At 31.2% G+C, this 24,227-nt stretch overlaps 1 protein-coding gene across 4 annotated transcripts in view; it reads right to left on the minus strand.

Annotated features, from left to right (window-relative positions):
- The window catches only part of LOC126748603 (lachesin-like), a 184,703-nt gene that overhangs the window by 128,105 nt on the left and 32,371 nt on the right, over window positions 1-24,227 (minus strand). For all 4 annotated transcript variants that reach the window (XM_050457948.1, XM_050457951.1, XM_050457949.1 and 1 more), the window contains one exon: window positions 10,366-10,418. The gene's annotated coding sequence lies outside the window, so the exon portion shown is untranslated. The remainder of the gene's footprint in view (window positions 1-10,365; window positions 10,419-24,227) is intronic.

A 24,227-nucleotide genomic window follows, 5' to 3' on the forward strand; every position in this document is an offset into this window, starting at 1 on the left:
GTTGGTATCGTCTGCTCTCAGTTGGTTCAGATTTACTTGTTGGAGGTTTGCGTTCAGCTCGATCTGCAGGGAGTTTTTCTTTGACTCTTGTTTTAACTGCTGCCCGTCAATTTGTGATATTAAGTTGCTTTTCTTCGTAAGCTTTAGTGTCATAGAGAAATCATTTATCACTGAATTATGATCAGATGCTATCCATAGAGCCTTCGCGGGTATTGATTGACCTCAGTATTTAGGACAACAAATTTACTTTTTTGACAGCACTCTATCAACCTGTCGCCTCTGTAATTTTTTTAGCCCAATCCAATCTCCCAACCATGTCTGACAAGTTTCATTTACATTTATTTTCAGTTTTTCAAAAAACTTGGTACACTTCTAAATCTATTCTTCTTTTGATCAAACTATAGAACCCCTCTGAATAAATACGAATGCAGTACGCCACTGTGAAAAGCTATGTGTTAATGAAAACTTACCCCCGGCTTACTCGACTCGGATACGGGGTGACTAAGATTCATTGACAACGTCCATATCTTTTCGCAACTCTGAATCCGGATAGTCCAGAATTTCCTCTTAAAAGTGACTTTAAACGTTTATTGTGTTATGTTATTAGGGCGTTGTCAGGGGGACGTTTACTCGAAATATTTCTTTAAATAGTTTCATATGAATTGTTGCTATAAATAGCGTTTATAACGGTTAATTAAAAAAAAAGTTAATAATAATTTTTTCGTGGCGAGAAAAAATGAAAAGCCACATTTCTTCAATTTCCATTTGGCTAAAAGGGAAGTAAACGAGGCTTGATGTTCACCGAGTACATTGTTAGTTCAGGTTTAGCCCTTGCAAGGGGTAAGTAGTAAATGCGGAAAAAGTTGTCGCATTCTGAAAAACACATACCTACATATAATAGAAATCTGAGAGCTGTTAAAGCTCTACATAAATCATAAAACCACAATGCTTTTGGTTTATTGTTAGATGCTCGGCAGTTTTAGTGGCGAGAAAGCAAAAAAAAAAAAAAAGGGGTCGAATGAAAAAAAAATAGGAGAGCGGAGAAATAAGAGAGATCGTGTTGGAAACCCGTTACATTATGCAGACGCATGTTCGCTCCTATCTTGAGAGAACAAGCAAGATCGCTTGTCATATGAAGCAATAGCGCGAGGAGGAGTTAAACGGTTCCGATAGCCGTTACGGACATTATAGGTTTTTATATCAAACTTACGATTTCTCGTTCAAATTTTATTCTTTTAATGCATGTTTTAAATATTCAATTTTTTCAAACATAAAATCATTGGATCCTAAATTAAAAGTTTATGGTCACCTTTATTAAATAAATACTTGTTTGTCTCGCTCTTCAATAAAGTACAAATTTATACGGCAAGGAAGTTAGCAATAGAATCAGAAATGATGAATCACATTTTTACAGTCGCCCAGACAAGTTTTGTCTGCAATATTTTTTTTTCATATTTAATGATTAAATCTGATTTTTAAATTTTAAAACTATAATTCCACATAAAGAAAAGGGTATAGATTTGATTTTTTTGCAACATAAAAGAGAAATGTTTGTAAAATAATAACTAAATAAAAGGTTTCCAAAAATACAGTCATATTTTCTCTTTACTTGTTTTATTTTTTAAAGCATAACGTTTGGGCTCGGATTTGAGGCTTCTTCAGATGGCTAGGATACAAACAAACAGGTAAACAAAACAACCGTTACATAAGTATAAATCCAGATTGACCAGAAGTATAAATCACTCAGTACATTTTTTTTTCGTCAATAGATGTATAATGTATATGGTACAGATTTTGACTTAGCTATGAATTATATTAGAGAAAATTATCATAGGGTTAAATCTGTGATTCCTCGGGAAGATTTTATTTCTCTTTATTATTAAATTTTATGTATTCACTTTTAAAGGCAAGATTTTTCAACACATTTATGGTTGCGCTATGCCTCTAATTGATGGGCTCTATGTAGAACAAAGGATTTTATCAGCCATTGATTTCCCAATATCTATTTTTTACCGATACGTAGATGATACTTTACTTTTTGTCCCTAAAAATAAGATTCAGGATATCTTTGGTAAATTCAAATTTATTTTAAAAATATCACAAGCAGATTGTATTAATTCTTTAGATACCACCATTTATTTTATTGGTCGGATAGGTATTTAAATTTTATGTCTTATCATTCTAATAGATATGAAATTGCTACAATCAATAATCTAGTGGATAAAGTAGCCTTACTTTTCTGAAAAACTTTTGGATTTTACGATCAAGAGATTTAATAAATTAAAAAATATTACTCATTCGACACGTCAATCTAATGATATGAAACTTAGAAAATGAAATGAGTAATATTCTTAAACCACTTAATATTACAGTGACTTGTACTTCTTATGACCAAACTGACGTTTTTTTTTTAAATTTAAGATCTCATTTCTCTTATGAATAATAGTAAACCACATATAAGGTTGATTAATATTGTTTGTCAGGTTTTTGTTCTTTATATAGGTACAATGTACACAACTGATACGTAATGACCCATTTAAAATGGTATTATTTTGTAACCCTCCTAGATATTAAAAGAGTGACAAAAGTGGTTAAATTCCTTATAAAGTGTACAGGGGTAACAGATAAAATGTTTGTATGTTTTGGACTATTGGGAATATTTTCACAAAAAGTTATCATCAAATATTATGGGTTACATAAAAATGGCCTAGTAAGTATTATTGATAAATATAAAGAACTTAACGATTATGAATTTGAGTATGCTACATTAGATAAAATATTTATTAATCTATAATGCAAAAATTTCAAATAAACGCATTTTATCCCATAAATAGTAAATTTTTTGGTATTTAATGAAATATTCAACCTTTTTAAAAAAAATTTATGAATAATTATAATTTTTGGGGGGGAGCTTACACCCCGTCATACACTAAAAAAAACATATGCTTCTGAGGTATATGGTGTAGTCTATGTTCTTTTATTTATAAACTGTGTTTAGAGGTGTAACAAAATTTTCAACAAATACTGTAATTATTTATTATTTTACAAACATGTATCATGCTGCAAAAAAATCAAATATACAACCCTTTTCTCCATATGCAATCATAGTTTAAACCATTAAACTTTATTTTAGGCGTTTAAAATCAGATTTAACTCTTAAATATGGAAAAAATATATTGCGGGCAGAACTTATCTGGGCGACTGTAAGATTTGATTTTCGGTCCTGATTCTGTTGCTAAGTTCAATGACGTCAATTTACATGGTTCAAAGGAATTGCCAATGCTCTATTTAAAAAAAACATACCTTTGATATGTTTTGCAATTTAATTAGTTTATATTCTTTTATTTATAAATCGGGTTAGAAGGTCTAACAAAATTTTTAACAATTACTGTAATTTTTTAAATTATTTATTATTTTACAAACATTTATCTTGCATGCTGCAAAAAAATCAAATTTACACCCTTTTCTTTACATGCAATCATAGTTTAAAACATTGAACTTTATTTTAGGCGTTTAAAATTAGATTTAACTCTTAAATATGGAAAAAATTAAAAATATTGCGGGCAGAAATTATCTGGGCGACTGTAACATTTTATGTTCGTTCCTGATTCTGTTGCTAGCTTCCATGACGTCAATTTCCGTGGTTCCAAGGAATTGCCATTGCTCTATTTAAAAAAAGAACATACCTTTGATATGTTTTGCATTTAAATTAGTTTATTGAAAAGTTAGTAGGGAAAGTATTTTCTCCATAAATAAAACGCTAATTCTCTAATTTCAGGAGTTATGCATTTCGGCAAGTGTTCTTGCCATCATCAGACTTGGGTTACTTAACACATACACAAATGTGTGTATGTGTTTCCAATTCCTGTATTTTTTAAAATTATTTATTATTTTACAAACATTGATCTTGTATACTGCAAAAAATTAAATATACAACCCTTTTCTCCATATGCAATCATAGTTTAAACCATTAAACTTTATTTTAGGCGTTTAAAATCAGATTTAACTCTTAAATACGGAAAAAATTAAAAATATTGCGGGCAGAAATTATCTGGGCGACTGTAACATTTTATTTTCGTTCCTGATTTTGTTGCTAGCTTCCATGACGTCAATTTCCATGGTTCCAAGGAATTGCCATCGCTCTATTTAAAAAAGGAACATACCTTTGATATGTTTTGCAATTAAATTAGTTTATTGAAAAGTTAATAGGGAAAGTCTTTTCTCCATAAATAAAACGCTAATTCTCTAATTTCAGGAGTTATGCATTTCGGCAAGTGTTCTTGCCATCATCAGACTTGGGTTACTTAACACATACACAAATGTGTGTATGTGTTTCCAATTCCTGTATTTTTTTAAATTATTTATTATTTTACAAACATTGATCTTGTATACTGCAAAAAATTAAATATACAACCCTTTTCTCCATATGCAATCATAGTTTAAACCATTAAACATTATTTTAGGCGTTTAAAATCAGATTTAACTCTTAAATATGGAAAAAATATATTGCGGGCAGAACTTATCTGGGCGACTGTAAGATTTGATTTTCGGTCCTGATTCTGTTGCTAAGTTCAATGAAGTCAATTTACATGATTCAAAGGAATTGCCATTGGTTTTCTAAATTTATTAAAATATTTAAGGAACATAGAATCTAGAAGAAAAAAATGACGAACAAAAAATTTAGTAAATAAGTGAATCTTGCGGTATTGAAATTAATGAGCAAACTACGTCAGATAAAAAAGATTTGACAGAATGTTTTAATGAATATTTCAAGAATGTGGGTACTGAGATGCAAAAGGAAATTATAATGAATCCAGGTCAAAACTATCAAAAACCCTTTAATAGTTACTTATTGTTTTTAACACCGACAAATAATTAGAGTGATTATAAAGCTTTTTTAGCTAAAATCTGGAAAGAAACCACTACCATCGAACTATAGACCTAGTTCATTATTACCATATACAGCCAGCAAAATCATTGTCCAAGAACCTGCATTTCAGAACTGCATTGAACTAACGAACAACATAAATATTACCCTTGATAATGGAGAAAGGACCTTGTGTCTTTGTGGACTTAGTCAAGGCATTTAACATCGTTGTTAATCCTAAACTGCTGGAAATACTGAAGGGCATTAGAGGTATTGCACTCAACCTGTTTATAATAGGTTACTTGTCTAGGTAAATATTCAGTTCAGAAACGGAAGTTATTTGTGAAGTTCCTGAAGAACTGTACTAGGCCCTATACTGTTTTTGCTCTATATAAATAATTTATTCGATGTTAAATCTAATGGAAAATAATTAATTTGCTTTGTTGATGACTTTGCAATATTATATAAAGGTGAAAAAGAAAATTGTCGGACAAGATTTATTATACCTTAATTTTTAATTGGTTTAATAATAAACTTTGAAAAAACATATTTCATGCCATTTGGATCTTACGCTGGCCCTCTTTCTCACTATAAAGAGCTTAGTATTGACATAAATTCTAGTACTGTTAAAATAAATTCGAAAGCGAGAATTAAATAGACGACATTAACTTTCCGACTTTAGACTTTATAAGATTATTTCCAGTAATAGACGAAACCCTGAAATTGACATAACATATGCATCACTAAAGTCCAGCTCAGAGATCTATTAGAATCTTTGATGTGCCGCAAATAGTCCGTGTGCCGGTGTTGCTTGTATTGTCACATGGCGTGCATGTTTAAATTGCAAAATTAAATATAAACTAATAGTCTAAGCGATATTTAACCATTCCATTAGATAAATAAATGTTTTAAACATTTTAGTAGTTTAGTTATTAAGTATTTGTTTGTATCGCTCTTCAATAAAGTACAAATTTATAAGTCAAGGATCAGAAGTGATAATCAAATTTTTACAGTCGCCCAGACAAGTTCTGCCCGCAATTTTTTTTTTCATATTTAAGGATTAAATTTGATTTTTAAATTTTAAAACTATAATAATAAAGTGTATAGATTTGATTTTTTATAACATAAAAGATAAATGTTTGTAAAATAATAATTAAATAAAAGGTGTCCAAAAATATAGCCTCACTTTCTCTTTACTTGTTTTATTTGTTTTATATGTTCTTTATTTTTCTGTAGAATATTTATTATTAAATTTTTAAATTATTGCTTTTTTTTGGCCTCAACAGAATTCAGGGAGAACCTTTTGTCTAAGGGATAACTCTGTAAATCTGCATATTATGGCCTGTTGGTCACCTTGCATTATTAGATGTTTTCTTCAGTTACAAATTCTTCGATTTTTTTTTGTTATTGGTAAATGGTGAAATACTCAATGTTTAGTGGAATTTTTGTAATATTTGAACTTTTGTAAAATCTAATACACCTACCTATTAGTTTTATTATCTGTGCTTAATTGCTGTAACTTCTTGGTGACTAATAGGCGTCTTATTATTATAACGTTTGGTCTCGAATTTGGCAAACAAAGCAACAGTTACATAATTACAGAACTTAACACAAAGTTGTCCAGAAGTAAAAACTATTTAGTACAGTTTTTTTTTTTAAATCAATAGGTGTATATGGTACAGATTTTGACTACGCCCTATAATTGCTGACATATAAGATTATTTCCAATAATAAATGAAACCCTGATATTGCCATAACATATGCATCACTAAAGTCCAGTTCAGAGATCTATTAGAATCTTTGATGTGCCGCGAATAGTCCGTGCGCAGGTGTTGCTTGTATTGTCACATGGCATGCATGTTTAAATCGCAAAGTTTTATGTGGAAAGAATCATAAAGTAATATTCTAAGCGATATTTAATTATTCCATTAAAAAATAAATGTTTTAAACATTTTAGTTGTTTAGTTATTATACTTAGCGTGCGACAAATAGTTGATTTATTTTTTTTTTGCTAGCATTTGCTTGTTTACTTTGATCTGTATTTTATTTTGTATATTAAAGTCTGGTAATGGAAAATAGTAAATTATTACACTAATAAGAAAAAATCTTTTTAAATTTATTTATGAAAATATTGACTTGTGTTGGATGATTGGAGATGGTTTAAAATATGTTTATAGTCTTCCACTTTGATTTTTATAAATATTATTATTATTGTTATAAAGGAGTAATCAAAGAGTTTAATCCTTACAACATCTCGATACGTTACATAACAGCGACTAACTTCATAGGCCACGCTACTTCCCAAGTTTGCATGGATTAATATGCATATCGAGGAGTTTGCCGCTAGATGGGATCCTTATGTATCTCAGATAGAAAATTTACTTTGATGAATCGGTTCTTTAACAAGTCCCAAACAACGTGACTCAGCTGGAAATTAGATGGTCAAGCAAATCAATTTTTTTTAATCAATGAATCTAGTAGATCCATTTAAATGAGTTTTTAATAAGCCACGTATACACAAACAGTTCTAATAAATAATTAAGCTGGATCCCTTATATGGGTTAAGATCTTCCTTATTAAAAATGTATACTATTCGGAGAGCTTGATGAAATAATTGCCCTAAGCTTGTTTATTATGGCTTAAAGGATCCAGGACAATATTTATATAATATTTAATGCCCCAGGATATTTTCAAATTCAATTTCACTAACAAAGAATCGACAAGGAGTCTACTTTAAACAGAATGTGAAATGCGCCCATGCACCCCTCTCTTTTAAATATATGGATATTGCACATACCAAAGTAGATTTCATAATATATCGCCTGACTTTCCAGATAAATCGTCCAACTTTTTCAATTTGTTTCGCCTCTTTCTTAACAATCAATTTTACAATGCCTGTACGAAAAACGATTACACCGTGTTACATCAACTGATCGAATTAATATCAATTTAACATACAAAGTGATGGAGGTAAATAAGTGTTGGAGCTTAGTTACACTGGAAACATTCCCCCCGATCTTCCAATGTATTTTAGATTTAATTGGATTGGTAGAGGGCCGCGGGCAAAAGATATATATTTCTGCTTTGCTAACATTGCCTAGTGGTGGTGGTGAGTTTAGGGTCGATTTTCGAAAATGTACCTTCTATACACCCTTTTTTTTTTAAAAATCACTTTTTTACTACCTAAAAAAATTGTATTTTATTTTGACATAACGACTGACTTTGGTAAACGTTATAATATGTAATTTTTATTACGGTCGGATAGGGTTAAACCTTGATTGTTAGATTTATATAGCTTTGGACTAACTGTAAAATGCTGCATTTTTTAAGGAATGTACAACGGACATAGTAATAATATTCTTCTTTAAATGGGGATAAAAGATTTCTTTTAGTATTTTGAGGGATGGATACCCCGTGAATAAAATACTGTAACAACCGCGAACATACCATTCATTGGTATTCTATTATCATCTCATCCTCCACCTGGACGCGAAGGTGCGACAAGGATGAAGCGAGCAGCGGGCATACCTCGCGAAATCTCAGGACACCAGCTGTTTGTGCTGTGCAGTGCGTGAATTAATGTTTAGATAAATTTGAATCAAAGAGATTCTAGGGCTTTGCCAAAAAAGGTACCATAACAGAAATCACCTTCTGCCTCTACCACCTCAAAGATATTTGGGAGCTTTATCTATTATTGTAAGATAGTGTCTGATATTAATGTTTGTATTTTTAAAATCTTCATATTTTGGATTTTTTTATTTAATTTTTGTTTTTAATGGTTTCTGTACAGGGTGTCCCAAATTCGAGGGTGACCATTGGAATCTCGGAAACCGTAAGAGTTACAGGGTCGGTTAAATGGCGGCAAAGTTGCGTAATTTAGAGCTTAATAAAATTACATTTAAGAAATTTTAAAATGGATACTTCCGGAGTTATCGGAAAAAAATCGAAAATTGTAAAAATTGTTTTTACCTTCTACCGACTTTATTTTTTATTTACCGAAGAGACATCGGAAAACTAAAAACAGTTTTTCATTGCCACTTTTTATGTCCTATAATATGACGCAAAAAAAAAATTAATCCGAAGTTTCGTTTTTTTTTCCGATCATCATCAACTTTATTTTTCTTATGGACACTATATTGGATTTTCTCATTTTTAAAAAGTATTTTTAATTGCCTTTAAAATGAGGTATCGCACTTGCATGTCCGATTAAAAATTTTTTAAACGTCATTTTATTAAGCTCGAAATTGCGCAACTTTGCCTTGATTTAACCGACACTGTAACTCTTACAGTTTTCGAGATTCCAATGGTCACCCTCGAAGTTGGGACACCCTGTACACTTGCATACCAGTCTTGCTTTGTCAACAAAATGTTTACTGATAAGGCATCATCGTTTAATATATTTAATTAAATTTTATTGTGTTTTACTTATAAAAGTACTGAATTTATAAATACTATATCAATCTGTTGTCCAGTATCCGAGAATCATCTCGTCCGTCGCCTAGACCCGAAAGTGCGACAAGGATGGAGCGTGCCACGGGCACTCCTAGCGTCATCTAGGGACACACAACAATGGTCTACCTTATAAGGAGTCCTCGCCGCTAGGAGGCCAGTTCAAGTTTGAATATTGGCGCGACTTTTAAATCGAAATAAATAGTAGGAAATAAATTCAGTGTAAATAAGTATTTTTATTAGTCTTAAGTTATTGTATTTAGTGTGTACGAGTGAAATAAATCAGTTGAATATTTTTGTGTGTCTAATTCACACCTAAACAGCAGAATAATACCATTTATTAAAAAGTTATTTTTATTGATCTGAAAATTGTGCGCAACCCTGTTTACTTAAGACATAACCTCACAGAGAATTGTTAACCCAATTTTTAGGTTATAAAAAGGGGATACATATGGTATATGGCATACAGTTTGAATGGGTTAAACTATTTTGATTAGATTTCCAGTGCCTACCACTCTATTACATAAATGAACTCCAGAAGAAAATTATTTTAATTGATCTGCTATAGAACTGGATACTATAATAAGAAACCTAAATTTGAGAATTATTGTGGAAATTGCTTAAAATGCCTAAAAGCCTCAAAAAAAACGTAAAATAAAATGACGGTAAAACATTGAAATACAATAAATACTTAATTATTTAACACTTTTAAAAGCCCTAATTATTTTTTAGGAGTTTTTATTATGAGATGCCTGGAAGATGAAAAGAAATGATGAGAGTGAATTTAAAAGCCTGGAATAAAATGAAAAATTAGTTCTTAAGCCTGAAAGACATAAAAAATTACTACAAGCCTGATATTTCATTTAAAAAAATAAAATATGTCTCTAAAAGCTTAGAACAAAAATTATTTTAAATACCTAAAAGAACTTAACAGGACTTCAAGTGCCTGGAATAAAAATTAAAAGTGTGTTTTCTCTTAATACCTCATTTCCTATTTAAAATTAAACTGGTTTTTATCTAAAAATTCTTACATCTATTCCTCGACTTACCATCATCCCTTGCAAGTTGTAGCTCGTCATTCCGCTTTAGCATCGTCGTCACCCTATAAGTAAAAATTCCATTGAAAATAAGGCTTAAGACGGGCACATACATACTGTCTAAAATTTAGTGTCACTTTATTTTAAAGTTTAAAGTCGGCCCCCGAAATTCCACTAAATTCTAGGTCTATTTTTATGGTTAATAAAAACGAAGCTATTGGCGCGATCTTTTAAAACTTTATTTGTAGTAAAGTTCGCCCCCTCTCAATTTACTTCTTTAAAGTACTATTAGGAAAAGTTTTTTCTACGAGAACGGTTCATTATTTCTTAATTTGTTTTAAAGATATATATCATATATATGTTTTAAGTTTTTTCAAGTAGAATATAGATATGTGAGTGAAATAAATTTAATCTACATTACAAGGAGCAAGAAAGCAGGAACTGTACTGGAATATCTTAATGCTTAGATCATTAGTTATAGTTACAAGGTTGTATAAAATAAAATTATTTTTTTACAATGTTTGCAACCATTCTGAAATTAAGAGGAAAAATTCCTTATTAGAATATAAGTGGCTTTAAGAGAGTCCTAAATTAAAATACGATGCTGCCCTTATTAAAAAAAAAAAGTGGACAACATTTCCGTTTTATTGGGTCGCGTATATAGGAAGGGCATTTTCTTATAAAAACATATTTGCTATCCCTAAAATCCCGGCATGACCGCCAATAAATAAGTTCAGGAAGATGGGGGAGGCTTCTGTTTAGATCATATAGATTAAAAGCGAACGTCTTGCGTTTAAAGAAAATTTTTCAAAATTCCTACAGGTTATATCAATTTTGTTTGAACAACAAGACATAAGATAATCGATAATAGAAATAAAAATGCGAAAAATAAGATTTTTGAAAGGCCGCTATTTTGCTATAGGTCGAAGTAATGATTTACTATTCTAAAGGCTATCAGTGTTCAAAATAGCGGTGGGACGCCATTTTGAAAAATAAACCGAAAAATTACGGAAGAAAAAGACTATTTCCAGCCGATCCAAACACTATTTAGAAAATGAAACCATGATATAGAAACTAGGTGAATAATCGAATTCACATTTCTATATCCCTATCTCAGTCTAAAAATTAGAAGAGGATGGGAATAAAATGATGTTTTTCAAGTATAATTAGATACATTGTGGAAGAAAAACACTATTCTCAACTGATTCAAATACTATTTAGAAGAAGAAATGATGATTTAGAAAATAGATGGAAAATCGAATTCTCATTTGTATATCTCTATCTCAGTCTAAAAATTAGAAGAGGATGGAAATGAAATGATGTTTTTCGGGTATAATTAGACACACTACGGAAGAAAAACTTTATTTCCAGCCGATCAAAACACTATTTAGAAAAAGAAAGGATGATATAGAAAATAGATGGAAAATCGAATTCTTATTTATATATCCCTATCTCAGTCTAAAAATTAGAAGAGGATGGAAATGAAATGATGTTTTTCAGCTATAATTAGACACACTACGGAGGAAAAACACTATTTCCAGACGATCCAAATACTATTTAGAAAAAGAAACGATGATATAGAAAATAGGCGGAAAATCGAATTCTCATTTGTATATTCCTATCTCAGTTTAAAAATTAGAAGAGGATAGGAATGAAATAATGCTTTTCGGGTATAATTGGGCACATTACGGAAGAAAAACACTATTTCCAGCCGATCCAAACACTATTTGGAAAACGAAACGATGATATAGAAAATAGATGGAAAATCGAATTCTCATTGTATATCCCTATCTCAGTCTAAAAATTAAAAGAGGATGGGAATGAAATAATGTTTTTTAGCTATAATTAGACACACTACGGTAGAAAAATGCTATTTCCAGTTGATCCAAACACTATTTAGAAAAAGAAAGGATGATATAGAAAATAAATGGAAAATCGAATTCTCATTTGTATATCCCTATCTCAGTTTAAAAATTAGAAGAGGATAAGAATAAAATAATGTTTTTCGGGTATAATTGGACACATTACGAAAGAAAAACACTATTTCCAGCCGATCCAAACACTATTTGGAAAACGAAACGATGATATAGAAAATAGATGGAAAATCGAATTCTCATTTGTATATCCCTATCTCAGTCTAAAAATTAGAAGAGGATGGGAATGAAATAATGTTTTTTAGCTATAATTAGACACACTACGGTAGAAAAACGCTATTTCCAGTTGATCCAAACACTATTTAGAAAAAGAAAGGATGATATAGAAAATAAATGGAAAATCGAATTCTCATTTGTATATCCCTATCTCAGTTTAAAAATTAGAAAAGGATAGGAATGAAATAATGTTTTTCAGGTATAATTGGACACATTACAAAAGAAAAACACTATTTACAGCCCATCCAAACACTATTTAGAAAAAGAAACAATGATATAGAAAATAGGCGGAAAATCGAATTCTCATTTGTATATTCCTATCTCAGTTTAAAAATTAGAAGAGGATAGGAATAAAATAATGTTTTTCGGGTATAATTAGACATACTATGGAAGAAAAACACTATTTTCAGCCGATCAAAACACTATTTAGAAAATGAAACGATGATATAGAAAATAGGTGGAAAATCGAATTCTCATTTATATATCCCTATCTCAGTCTAAAAATTAGAAGAGGATAAGAATGAAATTATGTTTTTCGGGTACAATTAGACACATTATGGAAGAAGAACGCTATTTCCAGCCGATCAAAATACTATTTAGAAAAAGAAACGATGATATAGAAAATAGGTGGAAAAATCGAATTCTCATTTATATATCCCAATCATTAAAGCCTGATTGGCTCGCAGACAATATAGAAGGCTCAAAAATAATCTATAATAATTAGTTCTAATAAATATTATATAAATCATGTGTTGTATAAATACAAAAAATGCAACAAGTTTACCATGTAACTTAACTCAAAATTCCTAAAAGTAAGAGCGCTCTGTACAAGCGTGAGAGAGCCATAAAGCGGTTCGCGTGCCAAACTAAAGTCGTTAAATAACTCGTCATCCCTCCGCATTATTCGGCAATAAATGGTGAACGTAAACAATAAACCTATCAGGGGCCATCAAAAGAAGAGAAGCATAATTATAATTTTAACACGGAATCGGTGCTTTGATAAAATAAACTTTTCACACCCGAAGGGAAACGTGAAAATTGTTGAAAGGCAACGGCAACAGTTGCACAGTGGCAGTGCACTGCACTGTAACGAAATTACTGTTAAGTTCCGCTACAGTCGGCTATATAGTAAATAAGCGATTTCTTAAATCAGTCTGATTGCAGTCTGTAGTCGGCAAAGGCAGCCAGGCACCAGCTCTTTCCGTCATCTTGTGCCGCCCCGTTACTTTTATAACTACTTGCCAAGACAATGTAATTAAATGGCATCCATTTGTAATTTTGGGGCGGCGTGAGCTGAATGGAAATGGCCTAACATGGAGAAGGTGTGACTGCGCTGCCACCAAGCGATCGCCGCCCCATTCCTCTTTGATAAAAACAAGTGGCTCCTGCAGTGTCAATATTCTTACAAGAATAATTTGTCCGAATAGCATTTTACTCTAAATTACTATTCGTCACAAGGTTTAAGGTGCATTTAGATTTTTTTACTTAGTTATTCATTTGATTATACATTGCAACCGTAAAGGAGCCGATAAATTCAATAAAAATGAAATGGGCCGTTTCTGAAAAAAATTCCTGAACGCGTCGATTTTAGTATTTGGTTTAGGGTTTTTCTACGTGGAAATATAAATATACAGGGTTACTTAAAAAAATGATATCATAAAAAAGAAACCACTATTTTTTAATTCAACGCATTTTTTTTACAATATATGGTACAAATGAATAGTGGTTATATAAGCAATTTTCCCAAAAAAAATTTTCGAGGGACGTTAAATCTGGGGATCTGGGTGGCCATTGAATGAACCCTCGTCTACCTATTCAACGATTTAGAAAAACTTCAACTAGATAATTGCGAACGAGTAAGGCATAGTGTGGCGGGTGTGGCAACCAACGTGATCCTTTTTTTCTTGCTGAAAAGCGAAACACGTGTCGAGACAAAAAATAAAGAGTTTTGGTTAGTGATAAAACTGTCGTAATTTGAATTTTCTCTTCATGTCACAACTGTATTAAAGGAGAAGTAGTCTACCAGAGATTTCCATGACATTGCTTCTATTAAGCTTCTTTACTATGCACTAATTGGTCCTCACCTAGAGTAGGGTTAATGTATTTGGTCACCTCATTATAACAATCTCAACAAACAACTTCAGTACAAATTTTTAAGATACATTGCCTTCAAAAGGATTGTTATATTTTCCCTTTTCGTTATCTACCATGAGTTTCAACTTAATATCTATATTCTCCAATATTGTGACCTGTTAATCTTCTATGACATCCTCCATTCTGGATCTTGCTGTCCAGATATACTCGGCAAAATTGGTCTGCATGTTCCTTACAGAACATCTTTATTCCATGTCACTGAGCCAATTATGTAAATAATTCTTTTATACCACGGAAGACACATTTGTTAACCAGTATTCGGATTAGTTGAATTGTTTTATTATTAACTTAATAATTTAAGCTTCCTCCAAGCAATTCGCTGGAAGAAATTGATGCTTTCAACTGCCTGGACATACCGGAAATTGAATCTCAATAGTGTTTTTAGTCAAGTCCAAATTTAATTTAATTTTTTAACAAAATTGGCCTTTACAGTTTAGTTTGAAATTCCATTTTTTTGTTGGCAAAATATATGGAGGCATTGAGAATACTATGGACACCTCACATTACAAACATATACTAAAAAAATTCAGAAGTCATGTACACCATTAAAGAAATAAATCTAGAGTACCTAGGGCATGTTATGAGAAATAAATATCGATGCACCCTACTGCAAATCATAATGCAAGGAAAGGTATTGGGTATAAGAGGAAGAAGATAGAAAAAAATAGTCAGAAATAATCGCAAACTTCTATTAATGCATGGGAACAAGAAGATGAAACAGCGATTTAAGAACAAAAACTAAAACTTTTCATTTTTTTTCACTAGTCTGGATTTTCTGAAAATTATATAAACTACGACAGTTTGCCACAGTAAAAATAAACATAATTTTATTACTATTTCTTTATTTAGCAATTTAGATCCAAAAATTAAATAAACACCTCTTTTATTCTCTGTAGTACAAACAAACAAATTTTTCCATTATATATAACCCATCACCCACTACACTAAAATTAAAATGAATCCAAATAAAATATATAGGCAATATAAATAATAATAATCAACAGCTTGTTGCTATACATTTAGAGATAAGTTGGATTTACCATTATATGCTTTTAGTAATATTGGTATAAAATCATTAGCAAATGCACCATCCTACGTAATGAAAACCACTATTTTATATGTATAAACTGTAATTTGGGTTAAGTGTGGGTGTTTAGGTTCTGACTTAACCTTCTATATATTACCCTCGAAAATATATAATTTTTTCTTGAATTTATTAAGGCGAATTTAAATCTTCATTGTATACACATACATGTCATATTTTCTGGCAAAAATACTTAGGTCCAAAGGCCCTGGATTATAAAAACCATGCTAATGGTCCAAAGTGCTTTTTTCCTGGAACTAATTTAATAATTCTTATAAGGTTACCGAAGTAACTTTCTTAAAACATGATTAAGGTATCTGTCCTGGCAGGAACATGGAACACTTCAATTAAGTGTAATTGTTAGCAGATTTTCCCCATTTTTTCTTGTTGTTAAAGCCCATAATAAAGGGTAATGAATCAATCACCTGTAAAAAAAAGAAGTGTGAACTTCCTATCAGGAGTTTTGTCGGGATAGGGTTTCGCGTACTCCTGATTCGTCCATACATCGGAAAACACTGATAAATGCCCGGAATTAATACCAGCGATGATTAATGGAACGGGAGGCCGATCAGGAACTAGCGCAGTTATAGATTACCATACCGTATACACATTTACTTCGCAAACGATGCTCACTTTTTATTTGTCACAACGCGAATTCGACAATTCACTTATTGTTTGGATTATATCACTCAGCAGCGTCGAAAAATCGTTTAATAAAAAATTTTCATTTCGGATGGCGTATTGTTGCTTGCACATGAATGAGATCGCTCCCTCGGTTTCGTATTGCCGTTTTAATTTATATCGTATTATATAAATATTATTTGGGAGTCAACGTCTTAACAATGTCATTCTTTTCCTTTTAATTTGAGCTAAAACGTTATTGGGGATGAAAAAAGGATTAAATAGTCAAATATTTTCCTAAGACCAAATGCAACGTCATTCGTGCACATCAAATTAATACACATTTTCTTGGTCCACTCATTTCCTTAAATTGTTAGGTGGACGACGTGGATACGGTTTAATTTTATCTAAACAGTCGTGTATCAAATGATATTCAAGCTTTAAATTTGTCCATTTCTCCCAAGAAGATGTGTCTCAAGCTATTGCTTCAATTCGGTCAAATGCTACTGGACTTAATGATATTAGTCTAGGAATGATACAGGAATGTGGATAATATATTATACCGTTGCTCTTGTTCATCCTCACAAATTTACATCCAATCAGCCATTTGCCTGTGTTAGGCCAAACAGTTGAAAAGCTATTGTACATTCAAATAGCTAACTTCATAAAAAACAATGATCTCTTCTCCAAATGTCAGTCTGCTTTTATTGTAGATAATATTTTTAACTGCTGGTGATAATGGATTTTAGCAAGGCATTTGATAACCTAAATCATAACATTCTTGCTGCGAAATTAAAACACTACTGCTTCCCTTAAAATGTCATCTTCTGGGGCGAAAAGCGATTCCGGGGCTTGATGGGAACCTTTCAGATATTGGGCCCGCTACTTTTTATAATACATACAATGGGTTTGCACAGTTTTATTGTAGATGGTTGCTCGATACACCAGTTTGCCGACGATACCCAATTGTATATTCATTATGACAAACCAAATGCAAGAGAGTCCATAGCAAAATTAAATAAAGCACTAAGAGGTGTATGTTAAGCGTCAAAGTTGACAGTAATTAACTTTGGAAAACTTCTATGAGAAATTTACAAAACAGTGACAATGATATAAATTTTATAGCAAAGAGTCTATTGGACTTCCACAAAATTGCGGAACAGGTCCATTAAACGGTACTACCTTGGTTCTCATGTTAAACACATCCATTGGAATTGTCCAATATCTGATGGCTTTTTATTATTGTTTGACCGTTTTGATGTTTCATTCTTATGTTGTTGTTTTATTGAAACATGAGATTAAGAATTTCGTAAATCCACAAGACATTCAATCTATTCATTAAAATGAAAATACAGTCTTCAGAATGAAGAGAAATAGAAGGTCACTTTTTTCAATAAATGGGTGTGAAATGTATATAAATCCATAGTATGTCCTATAAATTTTTTTAAGAAACGATGAACGTTCAATGCATATATAAAAATGTGAATTCAATGGCTTTTTATTAGTTCATATTTGTCCAACGACTGGTTTCCCATTTTTTTTAAAGCCGAGGGATAGAATTTAAGAAGAATTTCCTAATAATAAACCCTTTATTATTGTTGTTAGTTTTACAGTGTATGTATTTTACAGGGCGAAATACGCGTAGCCAATAAAATTTGCTTATGAGACCGTGACATTGTTTTTTGTTTGTTTGTTTACATTTTTGAAGTAATTAAATAGTATTTTTTGGTACGTCCAGATCATTTTCAGGCCCTTTTAGGCAGTTGAAAGCATGAATTTCTTTTAGGAAAATAACTTCGAAGAAGCTTCCACTGCCTGGAATAGTCAATCGAGTGTTAAATTTAACTTTCCAGTCTCTTGAGGCAATTTTGAAGTAATTTTTTGGTCTATCCAGTTAGTTGACATTTAGTCAGTTTCCGTTAATTTCATGAAGTTAAAACATCAATTTCTCTCAGGAAATTGCCTGAAAGAAGCTTCAACTGCCTGGAATATTCACTTGAGTTCCAAGTAGTTAAATTCAACTTTCCAGGCACTTGAGACAATTTTGAAGTAATTGAAGTCATTTTTTGGTACATCCAGGCAGTTGTAACTCAGGATACAGTTTCCGACATTTCCAGGCAGTTGAAAAAGAGCATCACTTTTTTACAGGAAATTTTTCGCAAGAAGCTTTAACTGTTTGGAATATTCACTTGACTTCCCAGTAGTCAAATTTAACTTTCTAGGTACTTGAGGCATTTGCAGCTTCAGAAATATATTAAAGACAACTCAATTTTACCAGTGACACAATCAGGGTTTAGATCAAACCACAGCTGTTGTATGGCATTGGCCTCTATAACTGATGATATTTTATCAGCATTTGATTCCAATAAACTAACATTACTGGTAATGCTTGACTATAGCAAGGCCTTTGATACTCTCAACCATGATCTTTTAATAAATATTTTGTCATTTGGTGGTTTAGGGAAGAGGGCATGCGCGTTGATTGCTAATTATCTTAGAGATATGTATCAAGCTGTTTCTTATAATGGCGTAGATTCTGGTTTTTTAGAGATTTCTTCTGGCGTGCCTCAGGGCTCCATCCTTGGGCCAATTTTTTCAATCTAAGTATCAAACATGGCAAAAATATTCATATCATCTCAGCAGCACTATTATGCTGATGATACTCAAATATATCTCTCATTTGAACCAGGTGAAAGTTCCTAAGCAGTGGCTGCCATTAATTATGACCTTGCCAGCATTTACGAGTTTTCTAAAAACCATTGCTTACAATTAAATTCTATGAAATCAGCATTTATGCTGTTTGGGGGCAAGGGTAGCCGTAAGAGTTTTTTACAGTATTATAGGGACCTAATTCATATCAATAACGAGCCTATAAAACACGTCGAGCACTGCAGGAGCTTGGGTTTGATTCTGGATAGTGACCTGCGATTCACGCAGCACGTAAATTCATGTATTCAAAAAGGATTTTTAAACCTTAAAAATATTTATACACATCGTTACGTTTTAAATAGAAAAACAAAAATTCTACTGTGTGAGTCGCTGGTCCTATCACAGCTTAATCATTGCGATGCAGTGTATGGTCCATGCTTGAGAACTGCTGAAGAGAGTAGAATTCAGAAACTCCAAAATGCGTGTCTTAGATTAATATATGGCATAAGAAAGCGCAAACCCATAAAACACAAGCTTAAGGAAACCAGGCGGTTGACTATGCACAACAGAAGGATTTTTCACGCATCTTCAATATTTTTTAAAATAATTAATTTAAGATCTCTACCTTACTTATATAATAAAATAAAATTTCGCACAGATGTTCACAATATTAATACACGATATAAAGGAAGACTAACACCTCCGCTTCACTCAACTGAAACTTACAAAAGATCATTTTCTTATCAAATTTCAAAAATTATAAATAGCTGCCAAACTAATACCGAAAACATTTTCAGCTTATATTCTTTAAAAAAATACATTTTTAAGAAATTACTGCAGGAACAATAAAGCATAATTTAGTGGTTGTTTCGTTTCTTTTTTTTTTATTTTGTACTTTTTTTTTCTCTATTCCGATGATGATAACAAAAACAATTAATGCAATAGACTATATATTATGATATACATACATATAACAGACTGTATCTTTTGCTTTGTGATGTGTTTTGTTTGTGGGGTTGAATTTGTTTCTTTTTCCTTGTGTAGGCATATATGCTGTTACATTTTGTTTTTTTGCTGGTTGATGTACTCTTTATTATTTATAGCGTTTATATTATTCCTATTTTGAAACTTAGTATAGTATAGATAATTAGGTTAGATGGAAGAACAGGCATTTAGATATCTGAATCTTTGTGCGCTGAATCTCGCCTTTAAACTATTAACCTTGTAATTATTGTTTTTTTTTCCTAAATAAAAAGACCTTTTTTATTATTATTATATTATTATTATTATTTTTGAAGTAATTAAATAGTATTTTTTTGTTACGTCCAGGTAATTGACCTTACTGGGAGTCATTTTTTGGCACTTCCAGGCAGTAAAATAATCAATTTCTTCGAGGGAATTGCTTGGAAGAAACTTCAACTGCCTGGAATATTCACTTGAGTTCCAAGTAGTTAAATTTAACTTTCCAGGTACTTGAGGCATTTTTGAAGTAATTAAATAATATTTTTTTGGTGCGTCCAGGTAATTGACCCTACTGGGAGTCATTTTCCAGCACTTCCAGGTAGTAAAATAATCAATTTTTTCGAGGGAATTGCTTGGAAGAAGCTTCAACTGCCTGGAATAGCCACTTAAGTTTCAAGTAGTGAAAGTCAACTTCCCGGGCATTTGCGGCAATTTTGAAGTAATTGAGTACTATTGGGAGTCATTTTCCAGCACTTTTAGGCAGTTGAAACCATCTATTTTTTCCATGGAGTTGCTTGAAAGAAGCTTCAACTGCCTGGAATAGTCAGTTAAGTTCCAAGCAATTAAAGTCATCTTTCCGGGCATTTGAGGCAATTTTGAAGTAATTGAAGTAATTTTTTGGTACGTCTAGGCTATATAAGAAAATTTTTAAAATATCAAAATGCTCCTTTTTTGAAAATGCGTGAATAATTTTATGTTTTTTTTTTATTTTGGAAAAAGTTGATCAATGAAAAAAAATTAAAAATTTTATGTATTTTTTTATTTTTCTTATTTAGATTTTTTTCTTGGAGATTTTTGACGAAATTTACAAAAAACTGTCTATCGCAATATATGAATAATTTGTTTTTAATTTTCGTAAAATTTTATTGGCTTATAAAAAAACATTTAATTATTCTTATTCGATCTCATTATATTCCACAAATTCACATTTTAAATACTTCCAGCCCATTTATTGTACTGTCATTCAATGTCCAGTCTTCAATATCCTACAAGTGTACGGACTACACGTAAATTATTTGTATAATTGACTAAACTATGCAAAAATATACCATATCCAGCAGTATAAAAATGAAATGCAGATTTTAAAAAAAATTAAAAAATCTAAATTACATCATTTCTATGAAAATGAAATTTCCAGAAAATTAAGATAGTATTATAAAAATTAAACAGTAATATAGAAAAGAAGTAGAAAAAAAAACATTTTTTTTTGTACTTTGCCATCTCAGTTTAAAGTATTATAAGGAATGGTAATAAAATGACCTGTTTTTATGGTAGTTAAGTAGAAGGAATTCAAAGGTTATACAAAAAAAGTTCAATTTTCTTCCTTATATCCCCATCTCACTCAAAATCTTTATAAGGAAACTTAATAAGAATATGTTTTATTATTATGTTGGGCAAATTACGTAGGAAAAACACCATTTTCAAAAGCTTCAGTAAAATTCCTACCAGAAAATATAAATTTTACGCTTTAAGGCACCCAGAAGCTATAAACAACCCTGATAAGATTAAGTTCCCGATTTAAACGAAAAATTGACACATTGACATAATTTCCAGATCGTATTGGGCCATTATTGAGTCTCTGGGTAACTCCTCATTAAAAATGTATGATTTATCAAGGAAAAAAAACGAATTAAAGCTGACTTATTTCAAACCACGGCCACTGATAATAAGAACGCGTTGACGAAATTCCTCCAACCAGAGCATCAGCTAAAACCTAAGCAATGTAAATGCGAATTTAGACGATGTTTTTGTCTTGATAATAGACGGACTTAACACTGGATTTATGTAAGGGCGTAGTTATGGAATGACTCGCGATCCCAAAATGGTATTTGGCAAATATCCGAACGGGCGACTAAAATTAATTCCTCGGTTCTTAGACATCAATTATTTATATAATCCCCTTAGTGACATTTATAAGTCAGAACTGTATTGTTATCCTAAAACGTTGCGGTCTCGAGTATTTAAAAGCTCTTGCTTATCAACGCGATCTCGTGGGGATCCCACTGGGTCCCCATAGGGTAAGCTACCGTACAATTTTGAAGCAGAACAAGGCAGCTCCCCCTTTATTAATGCTACCCCTCATCCCCCTTTTAATTTTTTTTGTTTCTTTTAATTACGCTTTATCTATTGCTTCTTTTATTAAGTCAGCTTCAGCGTCCTAGTTTTTTTTTAAATATTTTAATATTTATAATAATTTTATTTAAAAAATATCCACTATATTGTCATTATTGAAAAAAAGTCAATATTTATGACGATGCCGTTAAAAATTAAAGTTGCGCTCGAATTCGTGATTTTTGCAATGAAAGAAAAGAACGATTGGTCTGTTAAGTAAATACATAATGGTATTGACTTTGTATTAATTGGAAGATTGTGACCGGCAAACCATCGACATAAATGTGATTTGTCATTATTGGGACTTTTAAGTCATTATCGGTATTATGTCATAATTGCAACTAGACCATTAAATATTATTATATATAATAAGACCATTAAATTTTTAATACAAATGAATATCTTACTAGTAATATTTTTAGAGCAACCGAAACTCTCGAAAATTAATAAACCTAAACAGATTTAGTCAGTTTTTTCACCCAGTCATCTTCAACATCAAAGGAACTCCCGATAAAAGCCGTTGGTAACTACTTCAGTTGCCAATATACTTCAACTACCACTAGAAGAGCAAATTCTGAATCAGACTGCTAATTAGTGTAAATGTTTTAATATTAGGAATTCAAATTCTAACTGCACCTCTAATAAAGCAACTAAATATCTGGATTCTTGTAACTTTGGGCCTCTGAGTTGTGAAAAGTTACAAGGAAATAATGAAAATAGAGTTTCTTGCAAAACATCTGTAATCCACGATTTAGAAAGTTCCTTACTAAAAGAAGATTTACTAACATTATTATTAACTCATTTATTATTGGTGAAATATTTAGGAAAAATCTCAACTCTTTAGATTTCTCTCAGACCTTTAAAAAAATTATTGACTTATTCCAGGCATTTGAAGTAATTTTTCATTTATCTCAAGCATTTCTCTCAACTTATTAAGAACCGACACATCTGATTACAATAAACTCAATAAATGATTCTCTCTCTCTTCATGTGCAAACTCATTTAACGATTCAAAAATGAATATTATTTATCAGAACGTGCATGGTCTTAGCTCTAAATTAAGGGAATTTAATAATAATTTATGAGCTACTTATGGAGTACGATAGTTTTGTAATAACAGGAATATGGTTACATGATTTTTGCAAAAAAAATATTAAAATTTTCAACTAATTGGATAGAAAATTGTATCCTCATTAAAATGAATCTGATAAATCCATCTTAAATAGTTCTTAAATAGTTTACTCATTAAAATGAGTCTGATAAATCCATCTTAAATAGTTTCCAAGATGTTGAGATTTAAATTGCAAAACCCGGCTCGAAGGACCAAATATTTTTGCCCAAATATCTCCTATACTAAGGGAGATATCTATGGGGTGTCTATTTGGTATTTACGATAAAAAGCAACATAAGCATAAATTCTAAGTCTTTTAATTCCAAGGAAAGCTGTGTTTATATCCCAATGTATCTTTTTAATGAAGTATTTAAATTTCTTCCAGGTACTCCAGAGAGAAAAATATCAAAATCTTATTTTTTAGGATTTTAGTAATTTTTTCAGAATGTGCTAAAATAACCATTGGAGTATCCCAGAAATCAATAATTACAACATTTTAGCCACAAGAAATCAAGATATTCAGTTGCCAATAAGAGACAAATTATTTTATTTCTTTCAGACATTTCATTGATAAAAATATTAATATCTTGATTTTTAGTATATGGATTTTAAAAAATGTTTCAAGATGTGCTAGAAAAATTATTGAAGTATCCCAGAAATCAATAATTACAACATTTTAGCCACAAAAAATCAAGATCTTCAATTGCCAATAGGAGTCAACTTATTTTATTTATTCCAGGCACTCTAGTGA

Source organism: Anthonomus grandis, chromosome 22 (genome assembly GCF_022605725.1).
Source record: "Anthonomus grandis grandis chromosome 22, icAntGran1.3, whole genome shotgun sequence".
NCBI classification, from domain to species: Eukaryota; Metazoa; Arthropoda; class Insecta; order Coleoptera; family Curculionidae; genus Anthonomus; species Anthonomus grandis.